Source organism: Calliopsis andreniformis, chromosome 6 (genome assembly GCF_051401765.1).
Source record: "Calliopsis andreniformis isolate RMS-2024a chromosome 6, iyCalAndr_principal, whole genome shotgun sequence".
NCBI classification, from domain to species: domain Eukaryota; kingdom Metazoa; phylum Arthropoda; class Insecta; order Hymenoptera; family Andrenidae; genus Calliopsis; species Calliopsis andreniformis.
Window position 1 is genome coordinate 5,820,954 of NC_135067.1, and position 14,710 is coordinate 5,835,663.

Genomic DNA, 14,710 nt, shown 5'->3' on the forward strand with positions numbered 1-14,710 from the left:
CAGGAGAAAAAAGTCAAGAGAATACCTTCAAGAAATGAAATAGATAACAACGAGTTTATATAGAAGAATTACCTCCTCTATTGTATCATCGTTTATATTTTTATTTTCATGTTTCTATCAAAAGATGTATGTGAAACAATCCTTAAAAGATATCTAATAATGAGTATTAGATATATCGTTTGTAAAATATTGTTTCTAAATATAAAAATATTTTGTTTCGCGTGTAACATAAACGCAGCTTAAAAACATTCCACTATGTGTATTATCGTATCTATTTCTTAAACAATACTTTTTTCAATAAACATAGAAATGTACCTATGAATAATAATAACCAATTTTTGAGCGTTACTTTAATTATATCTAGATACATTTATTCATCAAATACCATACCAAAACGCTACATATTTCAAATACGATCAAATACAATTGGTTAGACTGGTGATGCATCTGAGATGGCGCAGCACTATATTTTTGTATCTCTCTACGAAGAAACGAAACGGTTTATCTCGACGCAATAGCGGACGCTTGGAAGGATCTGTTGTGGACGAAGAAAACGGTAAAGAGCTCGACGATTTCAAGCGGAATAGTTGTAAAGCAGAACGCGAAACGAGTCGGTAGGTTAACTGACAAAACAGTCTGCTCGAAGTTAGACGACCTCTTAACCTTCGAGTTACACAATTAGGACACCTAATTACTCATCTCGTATACGGACTTTGTAATTGACGAATGGCATGAGTCCAAAGTTTTAAAGAGAGAACTTCGAATGATTTATATGTGTAATAATACTTTGTTAGAATAAAGTTTGGTAAATTGGGATGCAATTTTAATCAGATACGTCATAAGATATCAAAATAATATATAATATATAAAATAGGGTGTTCAATAACGGATGTCAGAAATTTTAAGGGGTAATTCTGCATGCTAATTTATGGCGAAAATGAAGATAGACGAAATTGTGTTTGGGGCTTTGTTTTCGAGTTATTAATTGTTGAGAAAGCATCTAAGATACGTGTAAAATGTGTCTGACTTTGGACATATTCTACTGTCGACGCGCATTGGGACAGATACAGTGAAGTCAGTAGAATAAGTGACAAGTCAGACACATTTCACGCTTATTTTATCTGTCTTCATTTTCGTGTTATTTCAGCATGTAGAATCATCCTTTAAAATTACTGACACCTGTCCTCGAACACTTTGTATGCACACATTAAAAAGATATGTAAGTCTGATATACATATTATACACATACTTCTTTATTAATTTCGTACAAAGTATTATATAGAAATTCTTTTCTTGAAAAACTGAAGAGACTTACCTACAATATTAATTAGATGACTCATCTACTAGTAAAGATGATTCAATACAAACGTTTACATTTTGTCGTCAGATTGTCGTGTTATCATATGAGATTTAATAGTCATGGTTGTAAATCAATTAAGAGCCAGAACTTTAAAAGACGCAAAATAAATGTTAAATTTCGCGTCCTGTACAGACTGGGTTAAAAGTGATGGTCGTTGTTTCCAAGAGTGAAAGTAAATCTCTAAGTAGATAGTAGTTGAACATTTCTAAATTGGATATCATAAAATTATACATATACAATATACATAGCATTCTACTTATGGAGAGAAAAAGAAGTTTCAAATAAAATCATATGTCATAAATTTTGTTTCGACAGAAAAAAGTGAAGATTATAAATTAATACTAATGTTTGTATTATGTATTATTAATGTTTATATTAAGACTTTAATGTTTAATATATAATAATAATATAAGTAAAATTATATACATAATTTTACACCATTTTCATTACAAAGTCCCACCGATCTAGAGGTTTAGTTTCACCTTAGAGATTTAGTTACATAACATACCTAAATAATCACCATTTACTGTACACTGTTTAAAGTACATCTATCTTAATTAAGTCTAAAAAGTGGAAATTTTATTTTTGACAAGAACATTGACCTTAAAAAAGTAAGAATATAACAAAATACAAGCCCATAATATAAAAATAAAATTCAAAACTTTCAACGTCAGTATTTCGAAAATAAAAGTTTGCAAATTATGCCTTTTCGTCTCACATCTACAGAAATTACGTTCTCCATTCCTCACTTATCAATTTATTACGCCAAGGTACCTACATGTCGCAATAACAAGAATTTTTGAAGAATCATTGTTGTCTTCCCGACTTTCACTGACAATGAGCCAGCTCCAACTCTTATCAGCTAATTCACATCCACGCGCATGAAATCAATATATGATCTCGTATAACTGAATAAATAGACAAATCCCTCTAGCCCATATTACGAACGTACGCGTGTGTATATGTACCTGCCCGACTCGCCTACATCGAGGCTTCACGTCGTCCATTCGCGCTTCCTGATCCATAAGCTGCAATTAAGTCAGATGAATACGAAACAGGATGTGTTTTCGATCCACGTAACCGATATGAATCATCGAAACGCGAGATCAAAAGAGAATAAAACCGTCACGGCCAGGAATGAGTCAGAGACTGGTACTTATACTTAGTACGTACGCGATTTAAGTGGGCTCAGGCGTTCCCGATACCGATCCTCCGTCTCGATTCGAATAAAAAATCATCCCTCCAGTTAGTCTAACCGACCGAGCTGATCGAGAATAAATCGATTTCTTCTACATGAACTGCTCGTTAAATGGTAATTATATCAGTGATTGTATTTTCTCTGATGGAATGGGAAGGGGGTCATCAGCCTGCTCGAGTGGCTTTTGAAGACACTACATTCATTTAAAGTGGAGGAATTGATCAGTTATAACGACGTTTTGTTATTTTTGGAAAAATAGTTTTAACACGTTGGCTGTCATAATGTTGTTAGTTGAAATAATTTCTGTTACCATTTGTTATAGAGATGACATGTGAAAAAAACGTGAAATATGGGCTACATGTCAACTGTAAAAGCGGATTAGAGAAACATATGTGTAAAATGAAAAGAATAAATATTTGTATTTGGAAAGATATAGATAAAAAAGAAGATATATTTATATTTGAAAAGATGCATGTTACTGAAATAATATTTAGTGTTATTTATGTTGTAAGGTTGTAGCAGGTGTTCGAAACAATAACCATTGTCCTATATGCAAAGTCAACTGTGTACGTAAATACAATAGCAATTGATGATTCTCGATGATATTTACCTACTTGATTAAATATTCGTTTACCTTCCCGATCAACTATTTAATGTCTCGACATATGCTTAACTTAAAAGAAATTTAATTACATAAATATAATTTAATTGTATTCGTTTTCTATGTACAGAGTGCTCAGAGAAAACCGATTTGTACACATTTAAAATTGAAATATTTTTGATTCTTATATATCACATAATCTCAGATTCTTAGACACGTCAGAAATTTACATCAAGATATTAGGAAAACCAAGAAATAATGACAAACCTTAGATAATTTCAATTATCAATTAATATAGGAACCTACATGTATAATTATGGAAAGCAGTAAATACTCATCATTTTATGAAGTTTTCATTTCTCATCTTGGAAAATTGTTGTGGTCATATTTGTTCATTCATTTTAAATGTATAGATTTCATGACGTTTTACTTAAATTAGTTACATATTATTAGTTTGTTATTTATTGTGTAAATAAATTCCCACTAAGAAGTCTACCTGGACAACATAACTGGCATTTACTACTGTTGTTAGCTCACAAGTTATCTCTTTGCCAAATATAACAGTAACGAAGTACTTCAATCGATTTGAATTCTCGCATAAAAATAGTGGACCTCGATGGATAAAATAAAAGATTTAAGACTGTAGGAAATCGTTTGAACAAAAATATCCATTACACTAGAGTACTAGACGATCAATGGCAATTGTATTCAACAGTTTTCCGCGAAGAATAAATGCCCTTTAAACATTCATTGCTCTCCTGTTCCACTTTCTCCTCGGTATAAATAAATAACAATTGTGTTCATGCGCTGCCATAGTAGAAACCGCAGTCAATTTACGAATTTTTTAAACGTCAGAGACCACTGTGGTTCTCCCCCACTGAAAGTCGACACGTGTCCAAATTACGATTCTATTCCTCCCTCACGACTTCATGCCGCCACCGAGATTTACCATAAAACGAACACTTTATCTACGTCTCAAAGTCACTTTGGCAACGTGATCGAACACTCCGAGCCTCCCCAAGTTCGTTAAGAAAGAAGTAAAAGTGAGCTTTTTTGTTTGAATTCGTGTCGGTGATATTTCTCTGTCATGGAATCCCAGCCATCGTTGGTCATGGAGCAATTAATCGCGCGTAGACTATCATACGGGCTGGTCACAGATCAACGTTTCCTCCGACGACCTACGCACCAGACCAGTCATGCTTCCGTGATATCTAGCGAAATGCTCTTTTGCAGGGCGATGACTTTTCGCAATGGCGAAATCGATAACCATCTTTTTTAAGAAACCATGATTGACAAGGTTACACGCGTTATTTCAGACGCAAATTCAATGTGGGATATTGTTAGCGTTTGGTTCTGTCAATCGAACTTTATCTTCAATTGCTACCTTACAAAAAGATGGCTTAATTGGGTACAATTGAATGCTTTTGCTTATGAAAAATAAATTGCAGTATGGACGAGTGACAGGTATTGTTATTAGTCATATCACACATGTACTTCAAAAGTGACACTACTTACAAAACGTGATTTTTTAATTGCAGCCATAGATCGGTTTGGTAAATGCATTTCTATGCATGATAAAAAGTTAACTAGTTAAAGATTAAAATTATAGAATTTATTCAAAGAACTTTTCAAATGAAAATTACAAATTATTTAAATAATAATGAATATTTAATAAAGAATTAATGATGAAGATTTAATAAAGAAAACCATGTAATGCAAGTAATATATAATCATTTTTTAGACTAATATTTAAGTAAGATAACTTTCATGAAATAAATTCCTCTTAATGTCAGTATTATGTATTTAATAAATAATTTTCTTCTAAACTCGTAAATAGTTTTTGCTTCCCCTGAAAAACATGTGCAATATGATAAATTCAAAATTTTAGTGCTATAAAAGGTATTGATATTGTATATTTTACTGCGAAATTATATTTTAGAAAGCATAATTAATCTTTTAACTCGAAAAGCATTCTCCACACAATTTCTAAGTAAGTAGGTACCATTCAATTTCGTTTGAATAGTTGTGTACACCGTGGCTATATTTTTAAATATTAATTATATTCTTGTACATAATTGTAAGTTTTTTCAAAAGGTTCAGAAGTTAATCAACTTGTCTAATATTAAATTTTAGGTTTATAACTGTAATTCTTTACATCTCTAATTTGTTACTACATTTTATAAAATATTACAAATTTATAATATACATATAAAGTTTGATAATTAATTATTTGTTACTCGGGACAAATTTTTGTAAATTTTAGTATATTATTGATATCTATGGTTGGTATTATAAATTTATACATACTTGATAATGTAACATTTTTTCAGTTAATATTTAATTATTGATACATTTAAGAAATATTTTTATTCTTCTTAAACGTTTACAAAATAAACTAATAAACACAGTAATTTCTTCAAGAATAAATTGATTAAAATTAGATTCATTTAATTTTTTCAATTATCTAATAAATCTATGTATTTATAGAAGAATTTCATGATAAATGTTTGTTCATTGTTACACAATACCAACATTTAAAGGAGTCATTCAAAGTTATTAAATTCTGAAAATATGAAAACTATACGAGTATTAACAGCAAAAACTAGAAACGAAAAAAAAATTGGAAAAAATGTACATCACGGTATTCCACATAATTAATTTTTAAGGTAAAAATATAAAAATGAATGTAACATTTTTTTCTATGAATGTAACAATTAATTTATCGAATAACTCATTTAGTGCTTTAGTTCTGTATTAATGCTTATCCACAAAAAGTGTTTTTCATGAAAACATAAACATGATAGTAGAATTTTCAGAATGTGTTTACAGAACCCAAATGATTTCAACCTTTTATTCTCCGTTCAATAATCGTAATAATAAAACTCGATCGATAGGAATATGAGCACGTAAAATTCGAGCTAGATGACGCGACGCGACGACGCGACGCTGTGCTACAGAGGGTTAGGGGGCACATGAAAGCAAATTATTACGTCAAAAAAGAAAGCTAGTGGCACCCCACGACAAAGGGACGCTAAGTCCTAATCGCGAAACCTCGTGCTCGATCGTCTGCTTTCAGCCCGCTCCTGTCTCCTTTCGACCCTTCTCTTTTCCCTTCTCGAGTTCTTCGAGACCTCATACGTGACTGCAATCCTGATACGTCAACAAAATTTACCCCCTGCGATGCAGCGTACTCCTGTCTCCCTACAAAGGACCTCGTGGAGTCGAAACATTCGCTGATGGTATTTTCATCCGCGATTAAACAGTGAAGGGCAATGTCAGACATGCACTGGGATTTTTTACCAAGCAGATTTTTCAATATCCTGACGACTTTATAACTTTGTAAATTTAAATTTCTAATGTTTTTTTAATAGACGATTGTAGTTGCAAATGAAAAATTATTTATCTGCTATACTATTACTACAGTTTTAGCTTTGCACCGTATGTGCAAAAAGGGAAAGGACAACTCAATTTTTTAACCCTTATTGTAGAATTATTCTTTTGATGATAATTAAAGCTTCTTCACATTCCTCTGAAAATTAAAATTGCTATCGAAAAAGGTAATGGTCATGATTGTGTTAGAAAAGAATCTAAAAATATTCAAAACATAAAGAATGCAGTATTCATGTACCTGTTAAGAAACAATGAGGAAAACAGAAGAAACTTTCATCTTACACTGTGTAAAAAATGAAAAAAATTGAAAAGTTGTCAGTAAAAACGTGTTTTTAAGAATTTCATTCTCAAAAGGTTTCGCTCTTGAAAAAGAATTCCCACGTTTCAGGTTTTATTTGTTGTGTAATCCTCTTTGTACTCGACTAAAATGCGTAAAAGTTGTGAGGAACGCAAGGATAACTCACTAACTTTTTTTAAAGAGGTATACCACACTGTTTATAATTTTACTCGTAATGGTATTTGAGATTTTTTAGAAATCCTATCTACATTCTGCTTACTACGTTCTATGTTCATATTGTTTGTAAACATATAGCTATATAATAACAGCAACACAAAAAGAAAAAGTTCCTCAATAAACTGAAGAAATCGATGCTATATTTCGATAATGGAATTAATTTCTTTTAAAATAAGTTTTGAAAAATTATAGACATTAAATACTAGCTGAACTGAATACATAAAGAAATATTCATAAAGTTAATATTTTAATACATATCGATGAATGTATCTACCTTCAGAGTAAATAGCGATGCTCCATTTTATTAATGGAATTATTACAAATGAGTTGAAATCATTCGATCATTTTATTATTAATTTAAAGAAATTATTTTCATTTTAGCATACCTCTTATCATTATCATATCAAATCTTCATGCTCCTCAAAATTCCTGATTTTTCATTCTAATCATATGAGACTCTAAGCAATAAGCAGATACGAACAGATAATATTATCATACGAATACACTAGGATCTGGATCAATTGGTTTAACATAAGATTCAAACTTGAAGTTCCCTTCTTATGGTTAATATAATTATTTTCAATAGCCTCTTATTAAAACATACAGCAACTTTTAGTCGATGTTCTATTGTAGTTTAATTGTTAGTACATGAAATAGATTTAATCCTAAATAGAAAAAAAAACTAACAATAAAAAGAAATAAGACCCGGTTAATCGAGGTTCTACCGCATTATTAAAATTGAAAAAAACTGGTTAGCCTGAAATAATTGATTCACAGATCCATGTTAATTAAACTTCGCTCATTTCTTTTATTTTACAGAATACTACATACCCATACAATTCTGAACTACCTTTCAAAACTATCCATATACCTCAATAGATGTTGCTCAACAAAGACACTCTACTATTAATGATAATATAAGTCTGAATACTTGTCCAAGAGAAATTGTCACCTGTACTGATGACACAGCAGTCAACAGCTCGCCTTGAAGACGCGTGGCGAGTATCGACCGAGCCGGCGCGACTCAACCTGACTCGACCCGACTCGACCCGACCGACTCGCACGCAATCCAACCTGATTCAAGTCGAGTCGATTCAACGCGACCTACGGACCTCTTCGCGTACTCCTTTCGACCGAGAGTCTAGACGACCCCGTGCTTACTTCTCTCTCCCCGTTCTCGAGCTTTTCACCACCCTCCGATTTACCCCGCTCGATACTCATACTCCAGCTCTGCTGACGTTCAAGGTAAAAAACGCGCAACCTTCACCATGCAAACCGAACCCATCGAACCCCCACTCAATTAAGCTGATTAACGTTGCATCCACCCTTACCTTTCCCAATCCTCTTCGCTTCGACCTGATAGACTCCAGTCAAATGGTTGTATAATACTACAGTATTTATTCGGTACGAATTCCTCATTATATCGCAGACTTGTATCGTTTCTTGAGATTAATGTTTGAGTTTCTGTTGGATATATTTTTGGCAAGATAAACACAAGTTGTTAATGTATTAATTGATTTCAGATATGTATAATATGTACTCGTTATAAGGTTGCTATTGCTAAAGCCCTTGTCTTAAGAAGCTTTCTTAAATCACACGCATTGAAGTTAATTTAGTAATTAATTTGAACTTAAATTTATTTTAAATTAGCTACCATTAGCTACGCGAAGATATTACCAGTTTTCTATCTTCATTTGTTCTAACATCTGTATCAATATTTGGTTCGTAAATCGTATGATGAGTGTGATTCGTTACAAGGCTAGGGGTTCTATTATCTCTTGCAATCAATGTCCATATTCTCTACTTGTTAGTTTAGCTTCTGACAAGATGAGCAGGAGTCATCAACGTATTAATTAACATCAGGAACGTGTAACTTACGATATGTAAACTTGTTAATAGTAACCAGTTACGAGATTATAATGAGAAAAAATTCTACCATCTGATATTGCATGAACTTGCTATTATGAGTGAAGGTTGTACACAGTGTTTCCTCGCTGGATGTTTAGTTCTCATGTATAATGTACACACGTCACATTAATTATGTTTGCAGAATGGGAATCGAGGAAATTATGCAAATACAACGATATTTGAAAATTTTAAATCATGAATTTTGAAGAAACAAGAAAAAAAGTGAAAGACGTCATGGATAAATACAAATCGAAGCGAAAATTGCAAATATTACTGATTATTTGCATATTATTACTGATAGTTATTAACAAATAAGAATACATATAAATACTAATTTATTTTATAATTTATTTTAAAGAAATATCGACACTAATAGCATTAATAATGCTATTATTAATATTAATATAATATCATTACTAATATTAATCGTAATCAAGTTAGTTTAATCAATTCCAAATCTAGAAAAACTACATAGAGCCAATAGTATCTACATTACATTGAGCAAATGCATTTAAGGTAACATAAATATTGAATCGGTGATGGAACAGTACAATCCCAAAATTAGCCATTTTCAAATACATGACCTCAAAACTGTATCTAGACCCGAAGACCAAAAAATATTAAGTCACACGAACAATATTAAGTCATTCTAGGGTTCAGATACGTAAAATGCACAGAACTGGTACTGTTCTTCAACTCACCGATTCAATTAGTACCTCTAATCCGCTTATACAATTTTCCCCCTTGTGCTGTGTCTCTACAAAAACGCAGTCCACTGTGCACAAAACCAATATCGCGAGCCATCGGTGTCTGACGCTACACGCAGCGCGTCAAGAAAACTATTTAGGGAAATAGATTGGTACGAGGAAGAGTCATGTACGAAATGCAATGTAGTCCAAGGAAAGAGAGCGGAACGAGTAATCAAGCGCGTGAACCAGCGAGTAGATAGATAGGTGAGTAAGCAGATAATAGACAGATGGATAGGTAGACAAAGACAGGAGAATAGGCCAAAGGAGGGAGCAGGAGACGGAAGGGGGATGGCGAAAACGAAGTTTGTTACGTCCGTTGCGAATGAGCTTGGCAAGCTTGCGTGCGCCCTACATGAGTCACCATGGAAACAGAAAGGAAGCAACTCAAACCCAGGAATTTCTCTCAAGGAAAGCACGGCTCCAGCTTTGCAGCGTATCTCTAGAACTGCGATACTACGACTCAATTATCCAGTGGGAGGATTTGGAAAGTGGGGGACCTCGAAACCACGAGTATAGATACGAAGGGTAGCTAATAAACATCTGGAATTCATTTATAAAATTTATTCGAGTACTATGAATGTTTAGAGTATTTGTTGAAATAATCTTGCCTCTTAATATTTTATTCCATCGATACACAAGCTTTGCTACATGTACTCACCGAATGACAAGAGTTTGGTGGTGAGGCGAGCCGAGGATTTACTGGTAATCTGTTTTCATTCTACTCTAACGACTTTCTAACAATTGCTTATTGAGGAATTTAATCCCCTTGTCCCATCCCTAAACTCACAGCTTTGGACTATGACCTGTGTAGTTCATTGAAAGTAACACCAATCAGGATTTGAAGGAAACTGTGCATATATGGCTTATTTCTGAGCTAAATCCCATAATACGCTCAAAAGTTGATAGAATAGAATTTTTTGTAATTTAAACCCCCTTTGGGATATATTGCCTGTACATCCACATCTATCCTCTGCCTTTAATCGAATTTTTTTAAACTAACAGCATCAATGTCCCATATACAGAAGCCATCATACCAAATTTTAGGAAATTTCGATAACCCAATCCAGAAATGTATAGCAAAATAAATGCCAAAACTGAAAAATAATATTGCTAAAAAGACATATTGAAACTAATGTATTGATATAAAAGTTCAAAGAAAATTGTGCAACGCCACGATATCTTTGAATATTGGATTAAAATAAATGTAGAATTGCAATCTATTTTTTTATACACAATTCAAATTAATTAAGTAAATTTACATTTGCTGCTACTATAAGACGCTCACGATACATTTTTTTATATAGAACATAAATTTTCTGCTTTAAACGTTCCATATTTTCAATCGAAGTAGCGTAGACTATAGGGTCTAAGTAACCTCACAGAAAAGAAACAAATAGAAAAATCTAAGACTGAATATGAAAACAATCGTAGCATTATGAGAGATGGAGTAGTTTATTGGTACATACTTAGCAATGTGAATCTTTTGTTTCCTTAGTGCTATATGAAGCAAACATTTTTCAATGTCTCTGTAGCAAATGCCTTGCTCTGTATGTATGGATGATAAAGAATATTCAGTTCGAGTTATTATTAATGGACATAACTACTATCAAATTTCTCTATGTTATGTCATATATTCTTATATGTTATTCATATCGTTTTCGTAATAAGTACAATTTTCTTTATTTCTTCTAACTCTATTTAATAAAAAAATATTTAGAAAACGTTATGGTCTCGTTGGAAGAACAAAAGTGAACATTCATATTTTTAAAAAAAATGTGGATAAAGAAATACGAATTTACGAAAGTTACACCGATATAAATATTGCTGATTTTTGTACAATTTAGGAAAAATTTGAAATATTCGTGATAGCACTAAAACATCCATTAAAACACCAGGATGAAACACCCTGTATTTATACTCGCTACAGTAACATAGAAAATCAAAGGGTAAAGTAAACAAGTTTCAGATGCCAGGGCAAGCAAAATGGCAGAAATATTAGGGGATAAGTTCCTCAGACTCTCTCAGGACTACGATCCGTTGTTATCTATTTACAGTAGACGATATCGCCAACGCCACTCCATGCGTCAATGTACCACGTGATATTTCTACCGTAACTAGTCGTAAATAAAGGTACTATATGCACTTGATTTATTTTGACAAAATATAATTTGAATCCTAAATAGAAGAACTTACAGATTTTACTATTTTTTATTGGTACTATTTTTATGGTGTGTGTAATAAAGTATCGCGATATGATAAAATTAGCTTTCATATATAAATTAATTTATCTGCAATGAAATGACGAAATCAGGCCTATAAATGGCAAAAATAGTGATGGTATTTTGTTACATAGTAACGACATATGGAGGTGCTTGCAACAAGCTTGGAACAAAATTAATTCAGAAACAATTAAAAATCTTTTAAAGATTTTTAAAAGACTTTTAAAAAAACAGTTGTATCTAGAAAAATTACCTTGATTAGTTTAAACAATAACATTTAGCCGTGAAAAAAATGCTAATAAATCACACATTTAATTTAAACCTACTACTAAGCTTTAAAATCAATAACTATTGATTTCAAGCTTGTTTATCGTATCAGAAAGTGACGAAAATTGTTTTTAATTACTATTTTACAGATTTAAGTAATATTCAAGTACTATGTATTACTTCATGTTCAACTTTTTCGAAACCTTTTAAGTAATATGTGTATGGAAGTAGTATACATATGCCAATAGTGTACACTTGAGTCTCTTTTCACACGATAGATTTGTACAGTACACGGAAAAATCATGTAAAAATTGATTGACAAATTATAAAACAACAAACTAGTAAACTAATTTGTACGCGACTTTTTTTTTTATTTGGTACGCATACATACACCATGTAAAAGGAGACCTAGGTGTATACGGGAAATTTCAAAGCGTGGCACTTCACGCTTTCCACAGAAAAAAATCCGTATTCGCAAACATTCCCTAATTCCTGACTAGCCCTCCAATCGGGAGCACCCGGTCACCAGAATCGCGTTTACGTAACCAAAGCAGAAACACTCGAAAGGCCACTACGGTTACGCCAATGGCGGCCACTCGCGCTCATCCCTCACCGTAAGCGCCGCAACTGGCGGCAATGTTTTTAAAATCGTATTACGCGACCAGACAACCGGAATCACCTGGATTAACCGGAACGACACAATTCCCCTCGTTCGTCCGCTTCCTCCGCTTCGTCCTCGAGGTAGTTTTCGAAGATGTAATCTCTTCGCGAAGCTTAAGCGTCACCCACAAAGAAACGCGTCCCTCTGTCCGTCTCTCTCTACCTTTTGCCCTCTCTTTGACGAGCGGTTCTTTTCACTCGAAGCGTTTTCGATTCGTCTGGACTAGGATGACAAGGAAAGGACAGGGAGGAAAAAGTCCGCGGTGGCAAAGGGAGAATGAGGGCTAGAGCGTTGCCTGACGGATGGAAGGGCGAGAAAGGGAAACGAGGGAGGAGGAGGAGGCAGGACGAAACGCAGAGAGAACAGTTTTACGCGCAAGTATGGAGAGAGCAGAGCGACGGATGACGAGTGCAAGGAAACTCTCCAGTTACAATACAGCCACGTCACATCGTACTCGTGGACGTCGACCGTGTTTCCCCTTCATGGTTTCGCGACTCTTCAACCCCTTTGCACAGCCTCTTGTTACACGGTTACCCTGCCCTTCCCTCTTTAAGGCTTCGTTTAGGATGGGGTTACCGGTCGTTACGGCCAGTTTCGAGGGTACTCTTTCCACGCGCACGACACGGCACACGGACCTGCACGCTAAGTAGGCGCATCAAAAGAAGAAAACTCTTCCGCTCGTTCTTTGCTTTCTAACTTAGACCTTCTCTGTGCCTCCCCCTCCCCTGCCCCCCCCCCCTTTCACCATTTCCTCCATTGCTACCTCTGGCCCTCGGTTCCCACCTCCCTTCGCCGAGGCAAACCCTCTCGATGAGTATAAAACGTAGCATGATGCAACGTTGTTGGCAAAGTAGAAAACAATACCTGCGTCTTCAATTGGCGTGGATGCGCCCAAAGGAGGATCTTTTTCGAGGAACGGACGAGGGATGAGCGTGGAGAAGACACGCGATGAGTAAACGATCAGGGTTTCTTCTCGTGGAAGTTTTGCTTGAGGAACTTGGGGAACTTTCGCGAACAAGCACTGGTAGACGCTGATAAATTTTAAGGGGATGATCTCATTTGGAGGAAGCAGGAGATTGATTTTTTTATTGCACTTTCTTCGAGTATTACATTTTGTGTGCCTAAAATTCTGCGCCTGGGTTCGAGGAAACGACAGGAAACGATTTCAAGAAAATTGAAAGTGTCAAAGTAAAGTGTAGTAGGATTCCTTAGTACTCTGATTGTGAACCATAGTTGCAAAATTAGAAAGAAATTATACATATGAATTTGTTGTGGAAAAGGAGGACCCTCTTTGGTCAGCGAGAATACTTTTCCTATATGATGAATACATACTAAAAAAAATCGTGTAAGAATTGATTTACTACAAGGTCTCCCTAAAATGTTCCAGAGATATTCAAATTCGAATTCTTACATCTTTTTTCTCTCTTTCTTACTAGCCAGTCCAGAATTCGAATTTTTTAAAGATCAAAAACTGTTTGTTGTCTCCACAATATTAACGAAAGCGTACTCTTTGTGAAATGTAAAATCATATCCAGCAATTCTCATCCTAATTGTCCATTAATTACTTAGTATGATTCCTAGATTTGCCCTAGTCATTTTCCCGTCCCTAAATTAGATATCTATTTTTCTACGAGGGCAATGCCAGCGCAAATTATAACGTTGCAACCTGCAGCTACTATTCATTGACGCCTAGTTAAACAGAAAACCATCAATTATCCTTCAACTGATAACCAGTTAGATTTCAGTAGGCGATATCAAGTACCCTTGCCCTAATACCAATCTGCTGAAATCTGTGAAAATATTTACTACGACAGAATCGAAAAACATTCTCCTCGTTTTGTGG